Source organism: Kogia breviceps, chromosome 13 (genome assembly GCF_026419965.1).
Source record: "Kogia breviceps isolate mKogBre1 chromosome 13, mKogBre1 haplotype 1, whole genome shotgun sequence".
NCBI classification, from domain to species: Eukaryota; Metazoa; Chordata; class Mammalia; order Artiodactyla; family Physeteridae; genus Kogia; species Kogia breviceps.
The window spans coordinates 54083648-54105121 of record NC_081322.1 but is presented as its reverse complement, the minus strand read 5'-3'; the positions used below and the strand labels follow the sequence as shown (position 1 = coordinate 54105121).

Here is a 21474-nt window from a genome sequence, read left to right as displayed (position 1 = left end):
TATGCAAAATATATGTATATATATAATTATATATACATATATTTGCTATCTTTAAGACAACTAAAGTGTTTTGAATACAGGCACAATCCAGTTTTAGCTGGGGTAAAAATTTGGGAGGTGGATCTAAAATTTGCTTCTGACAGCTGTAAGCAAATCAGACAGGTGGTGCTCTCCACAGCTTCCAAGTCTAATGCTGAGCTGGTTTGTTTTTAATCAGACAACTGAAAAAAGAGAATGTGTGGTTTTGGCTCTTTGGGTAGACATTGGTATGGGTACATGGTCATTTCAGAGTTTAAGATTTTCAGTCACTACTTACAAGGAGAATTGTCTTACTTGCATCTTCCACTAAGAAATTTAGTCTAGTACCCCAAATTAATAGAAATAATTACTGAGAGATTTCTATGTATCAGGTATTTTGCTCAGGACTTTTTGTGTATGTACTTATTTAAACCTCACAGAATTCAATTAAGTTATCAGTATTATCTCCATTTTGCAAAAATAGAAACTGTAACTCTGATATTTGGAGACTTGCTCAAAACCACAGCATTGCCAAGATTAGAAGCCAGCTCCCTTAAATCTAGTTTGTGTTTTTTCATTTCTCTAAGAGGATATCAGGTTTCCTCTTTACCAATTTTAGTTCAGAATTTGCTAACTAAATATAAATAGCATTTTTTCTTATTCCTTAGATATTCTGCATCATGTGACCTTTAGATGGTCTTAAAGACAGCTATCTATAAAAATGTCTCACTTAGCCCTGCACAAGTTATTAAGATACCTGTGAATATGTTCCCTACCTCTGCATGGGGTGTGAACTGCCAGCTGATTCGGGTCACTTGGCCAAAACATTTTTCACTTGCCTGTGGATTATGCTCTGTAGACCTTCGCACTTGATTCATAAATGTTTTTACAGGAAAATTCCAGATTATGGAATAGAACTTACGTTTCTGTCTTCTCCCCATGGAGAGTTTAAAGGGTGCTTGGAAGACCTCTTGTTGTCACCTCTAGAAAAAACTCATTGAATTAGTAATGAATTAAAAATGTAAAAACGCCATCTAGTTCCTAGGTGATGGGCATTTCCTACTCCCAGGCCTTAACAGTTCATAGGATCTATGTCATCTGAACATCGCATTAGTTATGTACATTTTTCCTTTACTGGAATGATTTTATTCATCATATTTCTTAAATGACAATTAGACTGACAACTCAGATGAGCTTACCTTTTAAGGTTAGTACCACAGTCATTCTCTGTGTTCATCCAAAGTTTCTTGCATGCTGCTCTACTGCACACCTTTCATTTTGTCTTCATGATTCTCACTTTTTGTGCCCAGCTACAATAGCCTTCTTTCAGTCTTTTATAAGAGGTGTACTTTTGTGCAGAGCCTTGGTACAAGTTGTTCTGTCAACCTGGAATATTCTTTCCTCTCATCTGTTCTATTTCTTTTGCTGCCACTTTTGGACACATTATTGAAACGTAAGCACTGCATCCATAGCCTTAGACATATACTGATTATTCTTCTCATCCATTGATCACAAAGCAAGCAGACACCTTGTAGTACTTAAGACAGAGCTGGAGTAGCCCCTTAGAAAGCTTAAGTCCACCGTCCTCACCTCAATTTTTATAAAACTGAAGGTCATGGAGATTATACAACTCTCTCGTGGTCACTGATAATTGGGGGAAGTCTGAGGATAGAGTTCATGTTTCTTGTGGTGCTTACTCAACTATAATGCACAGCATATCTGTAAACCTTACTGAGTTCCTCACATAGATTTTCAGTGCATATCCCAAGCTGGCTTACTTCATCTGACAGAAGAAAGGAAGTAATGTTCGATATGGAACTGTGTTTCAGGTACAGAACAACAGATGAACTACAATTAGAACAAAGTTGAACCCCAAAGGACTTTAGGGAAACAATATCTTTGATTCTAGCTATGATAAATTAATAATGATAACAATAATGATAGTAACCACTGATATTTATTCAGAAGACATTATATATCAAATGTAACATGACCATTTACTCCTCAGGACAGCAAAATGAGATAGATACTTTTATTATTGCTATATATGGAATAGGAAGCTGAGGTTTAGAAAGGTTAGAAATTTGCCTGAATTTACACAGTTATTTATGGTGTAGCTAGGATTCACACTCAGATCTCTGACTCCAGAGGCATGTTAAATACTTCCTTTTGCTGTGTGAGACCAATAGTCAGCCTGGTGTTGATTCAGAGGTTGGTAGGGACCTGTACTAGACCCCTGTTCTGGTTTGGCCCCTGCTACATTGGGTAGGTTAGATCAGGCCCCAGACTGGATCTGACTCAAACAGTGCTAAGGTTTAGAGTTATAAATAGCCTTCTGCCCTCTTTCCAGAGGCCCAGTTATTCCTAGACAAATGCCAAAGTTAGCTTCCCCTTCTGAGGTTCATATGAACTTTCGACTACCAATTTCATCATCTATTTGACAGAATATATCATTATGTAAAAATACTTTTTGAGTAATTTTGATGACAGTAAAGTTTAGTTAATTCTTAGTAGCTTTGTTAAAAAATGGAGACTTCTTTAAAAGTTGGTAAAATAGATAATGTTTTCAAATTGCCAATTAACTAACACACAGTCAAATTATGTTTTACAATAACATTCATATGATTGTGTTCTCTGGGTCCAACTACCTCTAGAATATAGGAAAATACAAATTTTTCTACAATAGATTCAAGTTGGTAGAGAGCCTATATACAATTAAATTAGCATTTACTAGAATATGTAGTTAAAGGAAATTCTTTTTTTTTTCAAGTTAGAGAAGGGGTGTCAAACTCTCAACTTCTAAACTGTTATACAACCTCAGGGTTCAGAAGGGTTATTGTACTATGTAAGGAATTCTTACATAGTAAAATTTTATTTTTTTAATAGTCAGAATGATTAATTATCTTTTTTGAAAAATACCAACGTGTTCCAAAATGAGCATATATGTTTCTAACAAGCAAACACATTTTCAATTTATTCATATTTTGTCAAGATTTGACAAGACTTATTTGGCAGAATAAGTTCAAATAATGTCAAAAGAAGGATTTTAGCCAGATTCTTATATTCTTTTTTTTTTTTAATTTTTGAATTTTATTCTATTTATTTTTTTATACAGCAGGTTCTTATTAGTTATCCATTTTATACAAACTAGTGTATATATGTGGTTATATTTTAAACTGCTTATTATTTGGACATACACACACTCAAATATGGATGAGATGATATGATGTTGAAATTTGCTTCTACAGAGTATGCCAGAGAATAAAGTAGATGAGGTGTGGGTGGGGTAGGATTGGCCAGGAATTGAATACATTGGGACTGATGATGGGTACATGGAGTTTCATTATAATTTTCTGTCTACTTCTGCAAATATTCAAGCTTCTCCATAATAGTTAGAAAGGAAAAGAACAGAACTGACGTTTTTAGTGAGGTAAATAATTTTAAGAAAAAAATTTTGTAATGCATGTAAGGTCAGTGACTCTACTGGACACCAAATTTATTCATAAGTGCAAATTACCCCCTAATTAAACAGTCTGTAGTTATTGAAATGGAAACCAAAAAATGCCCATATTAGACAGAGGGGTCCAGAATTCTACATTTGTAACAACAGAGCAGGAAATAATGATTTTCAAATATGTTCATTATAATGTGGGAATCTGTTGCTTAGTTTCATAACATTTCTCAATATTATTAGTGACATTAATTAGAGAAATTAGTGAGCAACAGATCATTTTTGAGATGGTCCATGTGAAAACCTGAGGAAAAATAACCTAAGGAGTCAATATGATGCAAGAAAAATAGTCCTAAAAATTGCTATGGTCAGGAACATCATGTTTATTATCAGGGTCTTAAGTGCCAAAGTCTTGCAAGAATATGTCTTTTAAATATCACAGAAATTCTGAAAGGCTGAAAGGCAGATATTACATAAACCTGATCAGAGTGACTCTAAACATCATCTTCTTTACTGGTCAAGTTGAATTTAGAAAAGATAAGAAAGAGTGTGAAAACCAGTGACTTATATAGTTAATTAAAAATGAGAGAGAAAAAGTAGTGCAGAACTGAGGGAAGTCAGCATTAAAATAATTAAAGGCAGTGTAATAAAGTAGGAAGTGTGAGGAGTTTCAAGTCAGAAATCCTGTTTACGCACTAGCTTCACTACTTAACCATAGGTGGTCTGGGAGGGGACATACACTAGTTGGCTAACCTCAGTTAACAGTGAATAATATGACGAGAGGAAATTTTCCAGCTTTTACACGGTTGTGCTAATTGGCAAATTGTATATATATTTTTAGCTGTTCAAAGCATCCGTGATGCAAAATAGGTAGTGAAAGTGGACAGAAAATATATCTTTATAGTGTTAGCTCTAGTTGGGTTTCATTACGAAGCTTTTCCTTATAGCTTTTCCTTTCCTTCCTTTTGTTATTATTTGTAATATTGACTCTTTCCCCCTCCCCCCGGCCCATCCCTAAGCACACAGTACCCATGGAAAATGTTCTGTTTGTTAGCTTAAATACTTCTTAATTTCTTTCCTATTTATTTTTAGTCATCACTGAGAATGTAATTTAAAAGTCGTTCTACTTTTACAATACAAAAATGAATTGAGGCTATTCCAGCTATTATTCTAAAGGCTTAGGAAATCTTTAGAGAGTTAAAGCCTCCAATGCTGTTTGCATTAATTTTTAATCAGTTAACAATGTTAAAGATGAGAGAATCCTAAAATGGTACAACTAAGCAATTTTAAAATCATCTACATTGACCTTTGGGTTGAATATATCAGTTTGAAAGAAAATGCATAGATAGTTTAGATTTTCCAGCTAAGTTTTTGGTTTTATATTTACAAAGTTTAAAGCATTATTATTTTCTTTTCTTCCTTCAAATAAAAAGAAACCCTTTGGGGACATGCTTAATGTATTTTAAAAATGTTTGTTATCTAAAGTAACACATTTAGAAAGAGCAAATTAGGGGAAAAACTTCATCTGGTAACTATGCATTAACATCATACAATAATTCCAAGTTTATGGAGTTTAGGTTCTATTCAACTTAAAAGTTCTAGGAAGATCCATCAAAGTTAAGTTTTTTTGCTCTCCCCAGTTCCTATTTTCTCTGGATAATATGAGTACCATGCATAATTTCTGATAGGAAGCACTTATTTGAATGTCACATAAAAATGTATTGCCCCAAGTGAGGGTTATGCAGATATAGATGAACTTCCTAGTCCAAAATGATAGTATTTTCCATCTTCAAAGGAAATTGAAAAGAATATCCTTGGCAAATGTGTAATGAATAAAGTCCTGCTTCTCTCTCTACAAGTTATGCTCTCTAAAGATCAAACATCTCCACATCTCCATGCCTGAAGTCAAGCTGTCAAAGGCTCATGGAATTTATGATTTTGAGAGATCCTTTGGGATGTAAATGAGCTGTTTCCTCATAAACCACAGGGTCTGTCTCTCTTATAAAGCAGTTGAATATTACATTTAAATATATATCGTTTAGATAATTTCTAACTTAGTTTCTGTGACAGGGGCTGGTGCATGTGGTCTTTCCTTAAACAAGTTAAAGATACAATCTTTTAACCTAGAAGAACAAAGATAATTATTGTTTGGCAAGCTGCTTTATACAGGGGAAACTTGGTTTGTTTTTCACACAGCATGAGGCTAGAGCTCACTGTGATAGACCTGTTTTATCCTTGCTACTCATTTGTTGCATCATTTCCTCTCTGTGACACAGGTTACTGAAACATTGAGAAAAATTAAAGAAAGAAAGAGCTCTTAATATTTAAATTTTTGTTTTAAAAATGTTCGAGGGCATTAGTGAGCTTGCGGATGTGAAAGAATCAGTTTCCACTTATTTATACTACTTTCAAAATACATTTTTAGCAAGGTTTTCTTGGAAAATTTATTGTTGCCTTTTAAAATAAAATCATCATATGATTAAGAGAATTTTCTGTTTGTGGTAGACATTTGATACAATGTCATGAAAAAAATGGCAAATATTAAGTGACACTCTGACATTCAGTGCTAGAGCTATTATTTTTGTCTGTGGTTATTCTTATTAACTTATGTATAATTACCTGGGGGAAAAAGAGTATACTATAAAATCTATAAGTTACCATAGGATGGTAAAACTCCATGCTTAGGAATTTAAATCTGTAGAAGTATTAGGGGTTGCATTTAGAGAAAAGCAAACAAAGTACATTCATTTGAAATATAACAAAATTTTAGACTCTATGGTATTAACTATCAACCTATAAGTAGATGTATAAAGCAGTAGGTCATATCAAAAGCTCAGTTGTAGTTGATATTTTAGCACATATTACACACCAGGCTGAATGCCAGACAATGGGGACATGAAGAAGCATAACACAAGGTCGCTGACTCTAATACAGTAGATTAAAAAACAAGCAGGAAAGAGAAAAACTAAGAGTAGACAGATTTAAAAACATATGACTTCAGTAAGGGTTTATGAATGATGAGTGTTTAATTTGGTTTAACAAAGTCATACTATTGTTCATATATCTTATGGTTAGTGAGCACACATTGAAACTTGCTGAAAATAACTTTAGAATGATAGCATCCTGTTCTTGACTCTGATCATTTACAGTACACATGCCGTTGTTGGGAAGGTGAAATGTCTGGCCAAGGGGTAAGGAGATCAAGAGTAGGTTTGCTCAATGTAGAGATGAAGAAAAAAAGAAATGGGTGGTATTTGAGAATTAGTGGTTTGCGGGATGAAACCCTAGGATGACCAAGGTGTGGAGTTACCTGGCTAAGAAATTTGGTAAAAATCCTCTGTTTTTGTTAAGGGACCCTATTGTTATAGTATTGAAAAAGTTGGATGTCTCACGTGCCTGATTTATTTTAAACTAGTTGTTTATTTTGATCCCTGTTTTTTTGGGTTTTTTCTCACCTATTTAAGTGTTCTCCCACTGTTTGTATTTCCATTGTTGCTTTTGATCCTCAAACACTCCACTTTGAGCTTCGTTTGTATTTATGGAGTCCTATTTCCAGTTCATGAAGAAATAATGAGATAATGCTAACTGTGAGACAGGTATTCACTAAATAAGTTTCTTCAGGTTAATAATGAGAAATCAGCTGTGAAGAATTAATTCTATGATCAGTGTTGTTCTAAGTACTATAAGAACTAGTGTTAATAGGCCGGTGGTCTTGTCAAGGTGTCTTATAAGGCCGATGACTTAAACACTGAAGCGAGGCAAGAGGGTTTTAGAGATGCTAGGGAAAAGTTTTTTTCAAGGAAAAGATAAAGGGACATGATCCTTAGTCAGAGGTTCAGAAGATGTGACCAGGAATATTTAATCTAGATTTAACTAGATTGAAGCAATCAGTTCACAGAACCCTCTAGAGACTTTGTTCATAATGACTGGAAGAGTTGTATTAGAAATAATATTATAGTTTTGGAAGTTGCCAGATCATTTCGGCTATCTCTTGAATTAGGTAGACAGGTTTAACTATTAAGTTTCTGCCCAGTCTCTCTAGATTTGAAATGTCTTGTAGGTCTTGGCTAGAATGATTCTAGCTTGGGTCCCTATCTTTGAGTGACACAGGCTCTCAGTACCCAGGTGTTTTGGAACAGGATATTTTATCTTTGTCCCATCACTCTGTTATTCACCTGTGGATGCGGAGGGGCAAAACTTCTGATATCTTGAAGGATGTTCATTCATTTAAGAAGTACTTACTTGTATACATTTGGGGTATCTTTGTTAGGTCTGAGGGTGAAATGTGAAATAAATATAAATCTAGTGCTCAAGGAAAGATGAAATAATTGTATAAGTAACTATATGATACAAGTTCGGAAGTTCTAAGTTGCCTAAAGGAAGTACAGATAAAATTATAAATATAAAATTTGTGAGATAGATTTTTTGGTTTCTTATTCAAATTTAAAGTAGACAATATTTACACATATGAAACAACTAGAGAATAAATTAATAAATAACAACTAAACAAATTAGGGTTATGAGATATGATTATCAGGGAAATCTGAGAAGCAGGAGAATAGATGGACTTTGTTGACCAGGAACTGTTAAAAAGGAGTAGAGTTTAACTTGAAAGATCTTTCCAAATGAAAGGACAGGAACATAAAAGAAAAGCAAATAATTAAGTTTTTCACCAAAATCCCTAGATGCTAATAGTCCCAGGTTAATTTATTTAACAAACAATTATTTGATATATTTTCATTAAATTAACATCTTGCCCTCATGATCTATGCTGGGGAATCAAAGCTGGAGAAGACACACTCTACTGACATTTGGGGCAGGAAAAGTCTCTCCCAGACACTGCAGGACAATTACCATACAGTAACACCCCTCACCATAATTTTGACTGACCAAACAATCCCAAACATTTTCCAGTAGAGATGCTAAACCACACCCCAGTTAACAACAAACAAGAATCTAAGACAAAAGTGAGCAAAGGTGCTAATACTTGTGAAGGAGCTAGCATCAAAGTATTCAATTATGAGAAATTCCTGGCTTAGTTATCTTCCAATTTTATACAGAAGATTCTTTTTAGGTCAATATAAAGGATTTGCATTGCTAGGAAGGTTTTCTTAATAGTCTTTAATCAGTTACCAACTAAGAGTTATTATATCAGTATTAAAGATAGCCATCTTGTTCAATGATTAGAAAGTTATTTGGAATAGAATGAAATCCTTTCTGAAAAGGAATTATGTTTGGTTGCCTTGATTTGCTGTTTGTAATTCTATAGTAGAAAGATAAAAACAGGATAATTTTAAGGAAGTGTGTGGCAAAGATATTCACAAACTAAATGCAATAACACAATTTCCCCTTGAGAAAAATCAGTGAAAGGTGATGGCTTATTTTGTGTGTCCTTGAGCTAATGAGTTGAGAAATGACAGCATAATTTGAGGAGAGGCACAGGTGGAAGCATCTCTGATGGGTAAACTGAAAGTCAGTACTTTGCAAATTGCCTCATATAGTTTAACAGAAGCTAAATTATAAACTTGAGGGTGGATTGCATTTTTTTACCTGATAGTCACCCTACATTGTGGCATATTGAATTCTGAGTCTGCTTAGGGACCTCTGATGTTTTTTTAATCCTTTGCTACACTACCAAAAGGGCAAATGTGTTTTCTAATCATGTAGGAACTCACTTAAAATTATGTTGTTACATAACACTGATCTAGAAGCCAAAATGCACAAGAACACTATCTACAGGTGAGTAAATAATTAGGTAACTGTGGCAATTTTTTTTAAACACCTTTATTAGAGTATAATTGCTTTACAATGGTGTGTTAGTTTCTGCTGTATAACAAAGTGAATCAGCTATACCTATACATATATGCCCATATCTCCTCCCTCTTCCATCTCCCTCCCTCCCACCCTCCCTATCCCACTTCTCTAGGTGGTCACAAAGCACCGAGCTGATCTCCCTGTGCTATGCGGCTCCTTCCCACTAGCTATCTATTTTACATGTGGTAGTGTATTTATGTCCACACCGCTCCCTCACTTCCTCCCAGCTTCCCCTTCCCCCTCCCCGTGTCCTCAAGTCCATTCTGTACATCTTCGTCTTTATTCCTGTCCTGCCCCTACGTTCTTCAGAACCATTTATTTTCTTTAGATTCCATATATATGTGTTAGCATACGGTATTTGTTTTTCTCTTTCTGACTTAATTTTTTGAAAAATATTGTTCCACTTGGTTTTCAAAAGACACGCCATCTCATCCATTCAGTGTGAAAAGAAATAACATGAGTCATCACAGTTTTTTAAATGTTTTTAATTTTTTCTTTAAAATTCTTTTGTAAAATATAGACACGGAAAGCTGCATAAATCCTATATGTTTATATAACATTTACTAAACATTAATGGAGTTGACATCCACAAAAGCAACACCCAGATCAGAAAACAATACTGCCATCACCTCTGAAGCATAGTCCAATCTGCCCACCAATAGACTGACTCGCACGGGCTTTGCTTCCCAGTCAAGACATCTATTTCTCCATCCCTTCTCCCATAAGGAAAAACTATTCTTACTCTTTTAATAAAAATCTTCTTGCTTTGCTTTATAGTTTTATAACCTCCACATCTATAAACAATATAATTTAGTTCTGCCAAGTTTGTTCTTTGCATAAATGAAACCACACGGCATGTGTTATTCTGTGTCTTGCTGCCTTAATTCAACACTGTTTGTATGACTCATCTGTTCTGTTGTATGTAGTTGTACTTTATGTTCTTCTTCTTGCTGCACAGTATTCCATTGTATCAATGTCATAATTTAGCCATTGGAATTTTTTTAATTCGATGTTTTATGAGCAATACTGCTATGATCATTTATCTTTTTTTTAGTTTTATTATGCTATGGTTCTACTAACAACGTATATTTATTTCATGGTACTATGCTCTGTGATGAAATGGTGAATTAGGCATGAAGAAGATACCGTGTTCACTCAAATTGGGTAGCATGTGTATTATCATTTAGCTTATCAAATTCTATTATGGTCTAATTGAAAAACATGGAGAAAGGATGACCTCAATGGGCATCTACTAGAAATGCCCCAGCTTGTTCAACTATACTTCAATAAAAAATAAATTAAAATTTAAAAAAAGAACTAATCCCCAATGTATCTGAGACTGTATAAGCAGCGACTCAAGAATTGTCATTTAGACTTGGCATAACCTGGCATAAAAATTATTCAAAAATATTTATTGAATATTATGTCTCCTCATTGCCAATCGTTGTGCTTGGAGCTGGGCCGGTAACCACAAATAATAGTCCCTGTTTTCCTAGAGTTTATGCTGACGTAGAAAACTTATGTCTGATGACTAGAATACTCATCCTCACCAGGTTCTGCATGTTGATCTCCTTGCTGGCACTGGTGAGGATGACGAAATTCTTGCTGGTTGGGCTCCCTTTTTCTAGGATTCCTAGTACATTCTTATTCATGGACACAAGCTTTAGTTAGTCTTTAATGACATTTATTCAGATATTGCTAGTTTTCACATTCAGGCAAGACTTAAGTTTCCAGTTCTACTCTTCCTGCTTTTAGATCAGGACCTCCTGTCTTTAAAGGTAGTCTGCTTCAGAAATTTAATTTTATCCATTTCGTGTTCATTTTGTCATCTGAAACTCTCAAAAATGCTTAAAAAATGTACTGGTTGTGGCCAGGGAATTTAAGCAACTTTCAATGTTTAAGATCCCCACACAATACTTTGCTCTACTAAGCAGGCCTAAGCAACACTTTGTATTGAGAAATGCTCACAAAATGTCTACTGATAAAAAGTAGAGAGAGTATTAGTTATGGTATGCAAAATAATGGCCCTCAAAGATATCCATGCCCTAATCCCCAGAACTTGTGAACATGTTATTTAACCAGGCAAAAGGGAATTTGCAGGTGTGATTAAATTAGGGACCTGGAGATAAAGAGATTATCCTGTATTATCTGGGTGGGTCTACCCTAATCATATGAGTCCTTGAAAGTGCAGAATCTTTCCTGGTTGTGGTCAGAGGGATATGTGATGTTAAGACTTGACCAGCCACTGTTGGCTTTCAAGATGGAGAAAGAGGCCATGAGCCAAGGAATGTGGTAGCCTGTAGAAGCCAGAAAGCGTAAGGAGATGAATTCTTCCCTAGAGCCTCCAGAAAGGAATGTTGCCCTGCAGACACCTGGATTTTAGCCCCTGGGGACTCATGATGGACATCTGTGACACAAAACCCTAAGATAATAAAGTTGTGCTATTTTAAGCCACTGAGTTTATGGTAATTTATTATGGAAGCAGTAGAAACCTAACATACTGTGTTTATCTGATTACTGCAACTCTCTCTTATGCACTAAGAGACAAATTTTCAGAAGGCTTATTAAAAACTGACATAGAATAACTGCAAATTTTTTCCACGAAAATTTTTTATAAAAGTCACTTTTTAAATTAAAAAAATAGGTCTCCCTTTTGTATAAGAAACCTGAGGCTAAAAAGGAGCCCTCTTCCCAAGGTTACAGAGTTCATTATTGGGACAATTAACAATTGTTAATGACTAACTGGCTTATTTCTGTTAATGACTAACTGGCTTATTCTTTCTGTAGAAATGTATGCTGACTTTCCTTCCAATAAATGGAGTTTTCTAGTAAGTAATATTTTCCCTCTAATAATCAGCAAATATAGAGAGATACTTCATTTCGGTTCATATTTTTCAGAAATGGATCATTGAAAATCTTAGGAAAGAGGGTTATAGTTTGTGCAATATTTATTTCTTCTTAAAACCTCTACAGTTAGTCTGCTTCCATTGAATTCTATGCCATTTATGAAACACGAACTATGACTTTTTCTATAATCAGTAGCATTTGCATGTATGTATATTTAATTACCTACACACAATATGTAATACATATTGTCCACACTGCCTTGAAAATTATAAAGTAAACTTCTTTAAAAAGTTCTCTTGGTTCTTAAATCAGGACACTTTGCTCTTTTTGGAATGGGTATCCTTCACCTTTCCAGGTTTGCACACACTAGGAAGCTACATTTTCCTCTGGATAGAAAGCTGACACTGCTGCAGTAAAAAAAGAATCAGGTCAGAGATTAATTTCATGGAACCCACAGTCATGTCAGCTAAACATGATCTGTTTGAGGTAGGTGAAAGATGTGATATTACTCCGCTTGCTGTCCAAACGAAAATAAACATGTCTTCCTTTTATATTCGGATTTTAAAACTTTCCTTCTTTTGTTTGAGACTTCTAATGTTTCCTTGCATAAAGCTTCTGCAGATTTTAAACTACTGACACAATCTTTGTGCTGAAACATCTTCCAAATAAAACCCATTAAAGAAAAAAATGTGATCACATGGTAGGATTCAAGTAGATATTTAAAATGATGTAATTAAAATTCTTGAAGTTGTAAAAGTTAGAAAACTAAAACTTGGAACTAAGTGAACAAAAGTTAGATTTGCAGGAAAACAAAGTTTTCCTTCGTTTGACCTGAAGACGCTGAATGTCCATTAAAGGGCAGAATGCTGGTGCATGTATCTTTGTTGACAAATATTAAAGGACAAATTTTAGAAAGGAAAGAAAGCAACAGCAAAGCAAAATTGTAAGTTGTGAGAAACCATAAATACATAATATTTATACAGAATTTATACAGTATAAATTCATATGAATAAATACAAAGTGTACATGTATTTATCTTATGATGCAGAGAATAAAATGTGAATTTCAAGTTTTAATTTTAATTAATATTGAGTTCCTAGTGTCTCATGAGACACTGTGCATGAAGCACTAAGAGAAAGTATTTGGTAACTGTGTCATAAAAAATTATAATTTCATGATAGAGAGATGTTCTTTGATAAATGTATTTAAAACATTTATTTTAAATATAATAGTAGCTTAAGTTCAGAAGCAAGTTATAATATTTTTATTTTAGAATAATTTTGTAAATGCACCTCATTTTTCTAAATTTTTCATTTATCTTTGAATTAATATTAAAAGGGTCAACTTGAGGTTATTTTAAAAAATAGCTAGGTATTGTCCCATGGTAACATTCGTATGTTCTTTGAATGGTGGAGAGTTTGAAGTGATTTATACACACTTAAGCCACAGTGCCTCCCAAACTTCGATGTGTGTATGAGTCACTTGAGGATCTTATTAAAAGGCTAATTCTGACTCAGTAGGGCTGGGGTGAGGCCTAAGAATCTGCATTTCTAACATGCTCCAGATGATGAGGATGCTGCTTGTACATGGACCTCACTTTGCATAAGAAGATCTAGAGTATTTTAAGGGATGATTAGAGAAAAACTATGCTTTTGGTTTTAGTATCTAATTTTCAGCTGAAGTGAATAAACCCATGGATATCCTGTGAAAGAAGACCAGAAGGAGGAATTTTTTTTAATTTATTTTTTATTTGACTCTTTAAAGAGTGCATATGAATCTTTATAAGAAGAAAGGTTCATAATGCTGGGTTACTTGTGTGTCATACAACTCATATTTATTATCTGTATATAGTGCCAAATAGTTTCAAACCTGACAAATTTTAAAAAGAATTTTTTCACCCTTTAGTGATATTTCTATGTTGTTTATGATGACTTAGAGTTTACAAAGGGATACAAATTGCATGGACGTTTATTTAGATGCTTTTTAACATTTAAACATTAATAATTACTACCAATTTATATTTGTTGAATATCATTGGGTGTTTGGCTTTAGGTTTCACACTTTTAAAATGATGAGACATGTTTCTCTTTATAATGCACTGTAAGCTGTCTCTATGCTTACCTTTTTTAAAAGAGTTTCAATCAAACTGAATAAATGAGGTTATTAAGCAGATAAAATAGTTGATTAATAATGTTGATGACATTAATTGATTAGTGCTGAAAGAGATTATGTTATCTCTTTAAGATGATAGGTTTTGAATTCCTTATAATAATTAGGAAACATAAAACTTGCAAATATATATTTAAATACATTTATTTAAATGAATGCTAGGAAATCTCTAAGTTTATTTCAATTGGAACTAAAAATGTTCCTGATATAAATGTAGATTGGGACTTTCTTCATGTAAATTCTGGCAACACTTGCCCATCCCCAAATCATGGGTCTTTTTTCTAGCACACATGTGTTGGCACCATATGAGCCTTAGATTTGTTCAGTGTCTGACACTTTCTAATACCTCCATAGGTGAAGGATGATGCTGTTGCCTCTCATACTTGTTTTAGGTCATTATTCACCAAATGTACCACTTTTCCTTGTTATTCAGTGCATCTAATTTTACCCTTATCCTGGATTCAGTTATTGATTTTATTTCTATGATGAGAAAGAAATACCATTATGATAAAATAGAATTGTAAGGAAGTAGAATTGAAACAGTTTTCAAGGTCATTTCAAGCAATTTCATGTTAAAATGCAAGAATTATTCTTGTTATAAAATTATGTGCCTGGAAACTACTTCAAGTCTTTCTCCTGTCCCTAAGCAGAAATATACTATAAGAAATGTCAAAGAAAATGAATATCTATCTTATAGTTAAATATTTTCATGCAAGGTTACTCAACATTTTCCTTAGCTATTTTTATAATAATACTTGTGTCAAGATGTCCTCACCTAAATCTCTCCTATTAAGATTTAACAAAATTTCCTCTTCTATTTTTGAACTTGAAAATAGCAGGTCACCATTCTCTTTATAGTGACCCTTTGTCTTTTAGAAACCTAATTTTACATTGTTCTCCACTTTTTACTTCAGTTGGAAGAGCCAAGAAGAGAAAAAGGTGTTTCTCCATATGCTGTACATTATTTTTCAGCCTTTTAGTCATATTAATTTCTAACCTGTAAATTTCAAATAAAACTATGTTTTGAGAAGGTGTAGATGTGATATTTCAAACGTTTATTTACAGACAAAGCAAAGGCACTGACATAAAAACGAACACCCCACGTGAATCAGAAGGAATGTCAGCCTTGATGCTGTGTTTGTGCTTATTAACTACCAACTCTGTGTATTGAGAATGTTTGGTGAAAAAACTGTATAAGATCAGAGAGTCATAGATTTAAACTCTTACTCTCCCTTGTACTCACAATGCGACTCATCTTTCTGAAGTGCAGTTTTCTTATCTACAACAGAAAGACTATGATGACAGTTTATAGGGTGTATACAAGCATACCTCATTTCATTGAGCTTCACTTTATTGCCCTTTGCAAATTTGCATTTTTTACAAATTGAAGGTTTCTGGCATCCCTGCATCAAGCAAGTCTATCAGCACCATTTCACCAACAGCCTTTTCTCATGTCTTGTCTCTGTGTCACATTTTGGTAACTCTCACAATATTTCAAAATTTTTCATTATTATTATATTTGTTATGGTGATCTGTGATCAATAATCTTTGATGTTACTATTGTAATTATTGTGGGGCACCACAAACAGCACCTGTTTAAGATGGCGAACTTAATTGATAAATATGTGTGTTCTGACTGCTCCACAGATCAGCTGTTCCCCAGTCTCTGAGACATAACAATATTGAAATTATGACAATTAATAATGCTACAACGGCCTCTAAGTGTTCAAGTGAAAGGAAGAGTTGCATGTCTCTCACATTAAAACAAAAGCTAGAAATGATTAAGCTTAGTGAGGAAGGCATATTAAATTCCAAGACAGGTGGAAATCTAGGCCTCTTGCACCAAACAGCCAAGTTGTGAATGCAAAGGAAAAGTTCTGGAAGGAAATTAAAAGTGCTATTCCAGTGAACACATGAATGATTGGAAAGCAAAACAGCCTTACTGCTGATATGGAGAGAGTTTTAGTGGTCTGGATAGAAGATCAAACTAGCCACAACATTCTATTAAGCCAAAGCCTAGTCCAGACCAAGACGCTAACTTTCTTCAATTCTATGAAGGTTGAGAGAGGTAAGGAAGCTGCAGAAGAAGTCTGAAACTAGCAGAGGTTATTCATGAGGTTTAAGGGAAGAAGCCATCTCCATAACACAAAAGTGCAAGGTGAAGCAGCAAGTGTAGAAGTGCTGCTGCTGTTGTCCAGAAGATCTAGGTAAGATAAATTCATGAAGGTGGCTACACTTAACAACAGATTCTCAGTGTAGACTAAACAGCCTTCTATTGGAAAAAGATGCCATCTAGAACTTTCATAGCTAGAGAGGATTAAGTTAATGCCTGGCTTCAAATCTTCAAAGGACTGGCTGATGCTCTTACCAGGGGCTAATGCAGCTGGTAACTTTAAGTTAAACCCAATGGTCATTTACCATTTTGAAAACCGTAGGTCCCTTAATAATTATGCTACCTCTACTCTACCTGTGCTCTATAAATGGAACAACAAAGCCTGGATGACAGCACATCTGTTACAACATGGTTTACTGGATATTTTAAGCCCACTGTTGAGAACTACTGCTCAGAAAAAAAAAAAAAAAAATCCTTTCAAAATATTACTGTTCATTGACAATGCACCTATGCACCTGTTCACCCAAGTGCAGAGAGATGAAGAAGGAGAGTAATGTTGTTTTCATGCCTGCTGACACAACATCCATTCTGAAGCCCATGGATCAGGGAGTCATTCTGACTTTCAAATCTTACGATTTAAGAAATACATTTTGTAAGGCTATAGGTGCCACAGATAGTTATTCCTCTGATGGATCTGGGCAAACTAAACTGAAAACCTTCTGGAAAGGATGCACCATTCTAAATGCCATTAAGAATATTTGTGATTCGTGGAAAGAAGTCAAAATATTACAGTAACAGGAGTTTGAAAGAATTGATTTCAACCTTCATGGATGACTTTGAGGGGTTCAGGACTTGAGTGGAGAAAGTAACTACAGATGTGGTGAAAATAGCAAGAGAACTGGAATTAGAAGTGGAGCCTGAAGATGGGACTGAATTGCTGCCATCTCATGATAAAAGTTGAATGAAAGGAGTTTCTTCTTATGGATGAGCAAAGAAAGTGGTCTTTTGAGATAGTATCTGCTCCTGGTGAAGATGCTGTGAAGATTCTTGAAATGACAACACAGGATTTAAAATGTTACACAAACTTAGTTTATAGAGCAGTGGCAGGGTTTGAGAGAATAAACTCCAATTTTGAAAGAAGTTCTGTGGGTAAATTTATCAAATAGCACTGCATGCTACAGAGAAATCATTTGTGAAAGATAGCACTAATAGATTAGTCAAATTTCATTGTGTATTTTGAGAAATTGCCACAGCCATTCCAGTCGTCAGCAACTACCACCCTGATCAATCAACAGCCATCAACATTGAGCCAAGACATTCCACCATCAAAAATATTATGACTCACTGAAGGCTCAGATGATGGTTAACATTTTTTAGCAATAAAGTCTTTTTAAATTAAGGTATGTATGTTGTTTTTTCAGACATAATCCCGTTGCATATTTAATAGACTTAGTGTAAACATAACTTTTATGTACACTGGGAAACCAGAAAATTCGTGTGACTTGCTTTATTGCAGTGGTCTGGAACTGAACCTTCAATATCTCTGAGGTATGCCTGTATATGAAAGTGTCCAACACTGCCTGACACATACTAGGACAATATAAACATTAATTTATTTTCTCTTGCATCGATCAAATTTATGGGAGCTCCAAAGAGTCATACATCTGTGTTGGTGTATGTATGAATCATACACACATGCAATCAATAATATATAAAAATTATTTTGTTTCTATTTACTCAGATAATAAAGATTATAATATTCCTCTAACTTATACAGATTACAGTAGGGACAGTTGTTTCATTGTTCTTTTCTTCCCTCTCTCATATCTTGTGAATATAGTGTAACTTTTGTTCTTCTCAGTCTGGTTTTCTCGACAATTCTAAAATTATTGGCATTTTTTTTCAGACTTAAAATTTACAGTAAAACCTATTATTATACATAAAGTTTTGACATTTCAATTTTCTTTCACATACTAATCTCATTTTCATATTTCACAAGAATTATGAAATTCCTAAAGTAATTTAATTCTTCCAGCTCTAAGAACTTGTACAAATGACTAAGGTAAATTGCATCCTTCTAGGTTTAATTCAGCTTAGCAGGCCCTTGTTTTACTTTTCTGCTGCTGTGTAACAATATTACCACAATCAAAGTGGCTTAAATTATCATATATTTATTATCTCATAGTTTCTGTGTTAGGAGTCTGGACATGATTTACTTGGATCTTCTACTTCAAGGTCTCTCAAACATGCAATAAAAGTGTCAATAATAGCTGAGGTCTCATTTGAGGGTTAAATTGGGGAAGGATCTATTTCTAAACTCACAAGGTTATTGGCAGAATTCCTTCCTTATGACTGCAGGACTGGCCTCAGTTTCTTGCTGTTTCCTGGAAGAACCTGTTGTCTGGAAGTTGCTGTCAATTCCTAGGTGCTGTTTTTAAATCCTTGCCACATAGGACTCACAACATGACCACCAGCAAGAAAGACAGTCTCCTAGGCAAGTCAGGTGTCACAATCTTACGTAAGGTAGTAATGTACACATCCCTTCACTATGCTGCATCCTGTTGGTTAGAAGTTAGTCCCAGGTCATGTCTACACTCCACAGGAGAAGAGTATGCAAGGGCATGACTATCTGGAGATGGATATTACAGAGGCCATCTTAGAATCTGTCTGCCACAGCCTCTGCAGTTCAGGATCTGCTCTTCAGTTGAATAAGTCAGAAACCTGTTTATTCATCAGGCTTAGTTGAAAGACTTAAACCTTATGAGGCTGAGTTAAGACATGAAATATGCTTTTATTTAATTATCTATAAATGGTTTTGCTTTTCCAGGGACCATAATATTTGGATTCAGTTCATTTCAATCCCTTCCAACATTAGGTACATGGAAAATTTAATTAAAAGAAACTTTAGTGCTAGAAATAGGACAAAGGAATTTTTACAGTTCCGGGGGATGTTTCACTCTGGAAATGTGATATTCTCATGGATTAGGCCTTGTACCACTAAAATACAGTTTCTACAGTGACCTATTTGTGAGGATTGACCAGTTCTGTACAATTATGTAGTGCTGAATTAACTAGGAAAATTTTTTTTCTTGCTCTACTTTTTCTGGTTACCACATTAAATATTTCATGGATCATTTCATCAACGTTTTTATTTCAACACATTTTCAAGTTGAAATCTGATTTCCTAGGTGTATTTGGACTCCAGGAGTCCCCCCTGGATGGTCAGGGGAGTTTAACAGAGTTTTTCTTTTGTCATATACTATGAAAAGCCTTAGGGACTAGACTTCTAACCTTGTTCCCAGAAAGTCCCCATACTTGGGTAAAAAGAAAAAGTAGGATTTTGTGTCCCTGTTATGAATTAAGTTCTACTCATCCCTCAGATTTTATCTCAGTTGTCCCTGTCTGTGATTATGTCTACATTATAGGGCCTTACAGCATTCATATGTCTCCTCTGTAGCATTTATCACAGTTGCAATTTTCCATTTGTATGGTTATATAATAGATGCCTCTGTTACTTACTGGTCTTGACTCAATGAAGGCAGAGACAGTAAGGAAATCTGCTTTTTTTTTTTTTGGCGGTATGCGGGCCTCTCACTGTTGTGGCCTCTCCCGTTGCGGAGCACAGGCTCCGGAGGCACAGGCTCAGCGGCCATGGCTCACGGGCTCAGTTGCTCCGCGGCATGTGGGATCTTCCCGGACCGGGGCACGAACCCAGGTCCCCTCCATCGGCAGGCGGACTCTCAACCACTGCGCCACCAGGGAAGCCCAATTTGCTCACTTTTTGATCCCAAGTACCTAGCAAAATGCTTGACACATAGTAGCCACGCAATAAATCATTGCAGAGTGAATGCATATGTGGGCATCTGGAACTGACAGTTATCAGACTGAAAGCTCTCCCTATGCCACTGTGAGTGATGTTATCAAACTGCAGGAAGCAACGGAGGGGCCCTGATTTGAAGCTGAAACCTGTGTTAAGGAAAAAGAGAATTCACAGTGACAATGGGCTCCTGGCTATGACTTAGCTATGGTGCTCTTTGATGTGCTCATTTTCAATTCTTTCTTATTTAACATTTTAAATACCTTGGCATTTACCAAGGTGTTGTTAGAAATGGCACTTGTTAAACTTTAGTATATTTTTGGATACCTTTAATCACTATTACATGTAAGGAATCATTCTGTTAATAGAATCAACTAGACAAAAATTAAAGCTGTGTGTAAGCATTTACAGTTATCACTTAACACTTTATTCTCTGGTTTGCAACATTAATTGACTAATTGATCTTGTGACTTTAACTTATTGAAAGAAGTTATTTTCATGATTTCTAGTATGAATTTTGCTCTTTTTTTTTTTTCAAAGTTTCTTATATTTCATCTCTCCTTTGAACAATCATGTATTGAGCACCTCTTTTAAAACTAGATATTGTAGAATGTGATAGTGATAGAGATTAATGGGGAGAACAAACAGGAATTTTAATGTAGTAAAATGAGAAATATGAACTTTATATAAGAATGATTAAGATTTCTGCATATAATACCATGATAGCATATAAATGAGATACCAGCCCATAGTATAGCCAGAGACCAAAGTGGGAACATTCCCAGGAAAGGATTCCATTTAGAGGAGATGATTGAGGAAAATCTTAAAGAACCAATTACAAGTCAGCTGGGAGGAGAACAAAGGGGGAAGTGATTGATTTCCCAATTTTGCCTCATCTGTGTCTTATCATTTTTTTAATCCTCTAATGTAATTAATAATTAAAGTGTCAATCAAACACTTTAATTATTTTGAAATAATACTTTGAAGTTGGCAGGGTAAATTTCTTCTTTTTAAATATACAAGTAATATATTTTTAGGTATAAAAGTAAGGAAATAAAGGTAATATTTTGAGTAATGTTTTGTAATTTGATTTCTTTCATAAAAATATATTGAGTATCTTTTTCTTTCAGTAAATATTTTCATCAGCATTTGCTTGGCTGTATTGTGTTTCATTACATTGTTTATTTAGCCAATCCTTTTATGTTGGGTATTTAAATTGCTTACATTTTTTTCATTATTATAAAC

At 34.6% G+C, this 21474-nt stretch overlaps 1 protein-coding gene and 1 long non-coding RNA gene across 18 annotated transcripts in view; one reads left to right on the top strand and one right to left on the bottom strand.

The window, feature by feature from the left end:
* Window positions 1-1326, bottom strand: part of LOC136792358 (uncharacterized) — a 91990-nt gene extending 90664 nt beyond the window's left edge. The window contains exons 1-2 of the long non-coding RNA XR_010836023.1: window positions 1218-1326; window positions 941-1001 (exon numbers count right to left, since the gene is read on the bottom strand). This is a non-coding gene — a long non-coding RNA (uncharacterized lncRNA). The remainder of the gene's footprint in view (window positions 1-940; window positions 1002-1217) is intronic.
* TRDN (triadin) overlaps window positions 1-21474 on the top strand; it is a 502784-nt gene that overhangs the window by 1339 nt on the left and 479971 nt on the right. The gene's annotated exons all lie outside the window — the stretch shown is intronic.